This window comes from Orycteropus afer, unplaced genomic scaffold (genome assembly GCF_000298275.1).
Source record: "Orycteropus afer afer isolate SDZICR_OR568_19922 unplaced genomic scaffold, OryAfe1.0 scaffold00349, whole genome shotgun sequence".
Taxonomy (NCBI): domain Eukaryota; kingdom Metazoa; phylum Chordata; class Mammalia; order Tubulidentata; family Orycteropodidae; genus Orycteropus; species Orycteropus afer.
In genome coordinates this window covers 2,750,777-2,755,549 of record NW_006921936.1, presented here as the reverse complement: position 1 = coordinate 2,755,549, position 4,773 = coordinate 2,750,777, and positions in this window count along the sequence as shown.

Below are 4,773 nucleotides of genomic sequence, written 5' to 3'. Positions count from 1 at the left end.
GAGGTTCAAACCCACCAGCCACTCCTCAGAAGTAAGGTTGGGCAATCTACTTCTGTAGTGATACCGCTTCGGAAACCCAAGGAGGGGTCCCTACGAGTCAGATCCGACTTGACAGCGGTGAGTGAGTGAGTGTGACGTTGAGGAGTTTGGGACAATTGATTTATCTCTGAGCCAATCTTTCTTGGGAATTCTTTATAATACACTGTATAATAATTATGTATTAGTGAAAACCTAAAACCAAACCCATTGCCATCGAATCGATTCCAACACAAAGCAACCCTATAGGACAACGGAGAACTGTCCCATGTCCCATAAGATTTCAAAGGCTGTAATCTTTAGGGAAGCAGATTGCCACAAGTTCCTCCTATGAGCACCTGATCAACATATAAGTTGAAAATGAGTTAACCTCAACTAGGAACTTGCTAAATGTAAATTTCCTTTCCCTTTTCCATGTCATGTATACATAAAGGGATTCGGCCTGGCAACCTGCCAAAATTGTTTTCTTGGTCAATAGCAATCATGTAATCCACTCCCCATTAGAAATGTGGCATAGTGCCTAAGGTATTTGATTGCTAACCAGAAGGGTGGCTGTTCCAACATCCAGTATTTCAGTTAACAGCTGAAAACTTAACCACTATGCCATCAGAGCTCCTTGTATTAGTGAAACAAGCATTTATTAATGCAAAATATATATATAATGTGTGGTAAGGAAAGCACCTTCTCTTCTCAATGCTCATATGGCACACTTCACTCAGTATTTGCCATTTTGTCAATATCTCTTTTAGGATATGGTAACTAAGATTAGGATTGAAAATGTTACTCTCAGTACTCTAATATTTGGCCAATATATTAATACAATGTGTTATTGTTGTTGTTATGTGCTGTCGAGTCAGACTCATAGCAACTCCTCCTTGAGTTGCCGAGGCAGTATCACTACGGAAGTAGATTGCTCAACCTTCCTTCTGAGGAGTGGCTGGTGTCTTTGAACTGCCAGCCTTCTGGTTAGCAGTCAAGTGCCTTAGCCACTATGCTACCAGAGATAAATTTATTTTTCTTATCATCATACTCTTGAGTCACAATTTACACTCAATTTAAATTGTATTCTATTGATCAATATATATTGACCATTCTCTACATGGTCAATTGACTTTAAAAAGTCTTCTTATAAGAATGACTATTAATTTCAAGAGAATATCTTCTGCTTCTTCTGACCCATGATTCCAAACTTTTCAGCTCTTGAATCTATCATCCAGTGTTTTAATATGACTTCTCAACTTCATTTTGTCAACTTTGATTTTTATTCCTTTTGTCCTCTAATAGATACAAGAAGGGGTCATGCAGACCTAAATTTGAAGCCCAGTTTTATAATTACTATCCTCCTAATATAAGGAAATTTAGTTAATCTCTTTGAAACTCAGTTCCTCATCCATGAAACAAACATATGAGTTGAAAATGAGCTAACATCAACTAGAAACTTGCTAAATGTAAATTTCCTTTCTCTTTTCCTTGTCATATATATGTAAAGGGTTATGGCCTGGCAAACTGCCAGAAGTGTTTATCTTGATCAATAGCTATCATATAACCCACTGCCTATTAGAAATGTGGCATAGCGCTTAAGGTATTATTTGACTGCTAACCAGAAGGCTGGCAGTTCAAACCCACCAACCACTCCTTGGAAGAAAATTGGGCAATCTACTGCAGACATACAACTTCAGAAACCCAAGTAGGCGTTGCTATGAGTCTAATAAACAACTCTACAGCATTGAATTTTTTTTTTTGAGTTCTTAGAAATGTAATCCAGCACACTTGTTTATATTTTCTTCAGAAGACTACCACCCAGAGTAATGTAAACACCTTCCTAAATGAGGATATATTATATTCTTGGCATTCAATCTAATTGATCTTTTAATTAATCTGTTACTTTATAAACTTCATAAAAATGTAATATTTATTCTTAATGATCCCATTGTCAATACTAATAATTTCTTTTTGAAAATAATCTAAATCGATTCATATTCAAACTTAAAAAAAAAGCCTTTTGTATTTTCTCAATGTTAATGTTAAGCTCACAGAGCTGTAGTTTTCAGAATCTTTTAAAATTATTATTATTAATGTCAACTTTCTGTTCTCTATATCTTTTCCATCACTGAAAAAAAATTCTATATTTCAAATTATCAGTTCACTGATTTATAAATTACTGAGACCATGATTATCAAACTTGTAAAAAGGTAGTTTATCTTCTTTTCTGCATTGAGTTTCAATGTTTCAGTTTCCATTATTTTGAATTTTTTCTCCATTCAGATTGAGATTATTCTTCTGAAGAGGAAAAAAGACTAAGAAAATATAATTTCATTACTTCTTGTGCTTTATTTTTTGTTTGTTTATACCATTTTTAAACATGCCCCAAGAAGAAGTACCTTCCTTTTTATCTTTTTAAACATGTTTCTAAATGTTATGTGTATTAAGAGAAAGAGAAAGCAGAATTGTTAGCATGATTTTCATTATTTTTAGCTTCTACAAACACCCACTCCTCATTTCTGACATTGGAAGCTTCTGAAGACAAGGTCATTATGCGAAATCAGCATTATTTGAAACTTCAGCGACCAAATGTTCCTCAGGCCCTAGGGGTCATTTCATATGGGGCCAGTGGGGCTACTTCCTCCCTTGCAGCCACCGTCACAACTCACTTGCTTTTGCACCATCACTTTCTTACTTTGGATTGGTGGGTTGACTTGAGATATTTTAAACTACAGGTAAAGCTAATTTTGCAGCCTGGAGGGCATCTCCCCTACCCCAATGCACACAGAGTTCTTGCTCTCCACAGAAATGTCCACCCACCCAGACAGCCACTTGCTGGCCCTAGCAAGCTTAAGCACACCAACAACAGATCCAGAACCTCGGGGTCTCCAGAAAAGTGACTTCTGCACGTCCTGTCTGCACCCCTCTGCCGCCTTCCCCCAGCCTTATGTTCGAAGCTGCCGCTCCACGGGGACTTCATCCCGCAAAGGTTTGACGGGGCTGTGGAGCATCCATAAGGGATAATATCCCCAGGCTACTGCAGTCGGGCCTTTTTCTTCCCTCCTTCTTTTCACTTTATTCAAATCCAAGACCAAATGAAGGTGTGGGATGGAAGAGACCTAGGATTTGGGCACTCAAAACATATGGTTCCTATCCTGGCTTTCAGGCACTTTAAGTAGATTTTTTACTATTGTCATAAAGGCAAAATGTTGGATGAAAAGAGAGTAAGTAAGTGAGAAGCGGTTATATTCTTGACTTGAACTCTCTTGACCCACTTCTGGTTGTGTACTTCTTTTTGATCCTGACATCTTCACTTACGTATTTTATATATCATATTCTCTGAAAATCATAGTTCATTATATATTTTTGTGCAATCATGTTGTTGTTGTTAGGTGTCATTAAGTAAGTTCTGACTCACAGCAATCCTAGGTGCAACAGAACAAAACACCGCCCAGGTCTGTGCCAACCTCATAATCACTATGTGTGAACCCATTGTCACAGTCACTGTGGCCATCATCTCCTTCAGTGTCCTCCTCTTTTTCTCTGACCTTCCACTTTACTGAGCATGATGTTCTTCTCTGGGGACTGGTCCCTCCTGATAAATGTCCAAAGTAATTGAGACAAAGTCTTACCATCTTCACTTCTAAGGAAGCTTCTAGCTGTACATCTTCCAGCACAGATTTGTTCCTTCTTATGGCAGTCCATGGAATATTAAGTATTCTTCACCAACACCATAATGCAAATCATCAATTCTTTTTTGGTCTTCCTTATTCATTGCCTAGCTTATGTTTGCATATGAGGTGATTCAAAATCCCATGGCTTGGATCAGGTACACCTTAGTCCTCAAAGTGAAATCTTTGTTTTTGTCATTGCAGTAGATTTGCACAATGCAACATGTCATTTTGACTGCTTCTTCTACGTGCGTTGATTGAGGATTCAAGTAAAATGAAATCCTGGACAACTTCAATCTTTTCTCCATTTATTGTGATGTTACTTAGTAGTCCAGTTTTCAGGATTTTTATTTTCTTTATGTTGAAATGTAATCCATACTAAGGATGTAATCTTTGATCTTCATCAGTAAGTATTTAAAGTCCTCTTTACATTCAGCAAGCAAGGTTGTGTCACCTATGTGGTGCAAGTTGTTAATGAGTCTTCTGCTGTTTTTGGTACCACATTCTTCTTCATATAGTCTAGCTTCTTGGATTATTTACTCAGCATACAAATTGAAAAGGTATGGTGAAAGGATACAACATGATATACATATTTCCTGATTTTAAACCATGTGTTATCCCTTTGTTCTGTTCCAACAACTGCCTCTTAGTTCTGCCTGAATGCAATTAAGTGTTATGGAATTAACACTCTTTGCAATATTATCCATGATTTATGATGATAAAACAGTCAAATGCCTTTGCATAGTCAGTAAAGCACAGGAAAACATATTTCTGGTATTCCCTGCTTTCAGTCAAGATCCATCTGACATCAGCATCGATGCCCCTCATGCCAAGTGCTCTTCTGAGGCATCCTTGCAGATCCTTTGAATTCTTTAAATATGTATCTATTAGAAGATCCCAAACCTCTCAAATGTGGGCTTGTCTTTTAGAATTTCAAGTTTATCTTTGTCTTCATTTAAATACCTTAACATTTGAAAGTATGAATCTAATCTCTAATGCATTCATTTTCTAAGCCATGAAGATATTAAAATACTGAAGTCAAACTTTTACAAAATTCTACTCCTTTCCACCTCATTAATCTGTT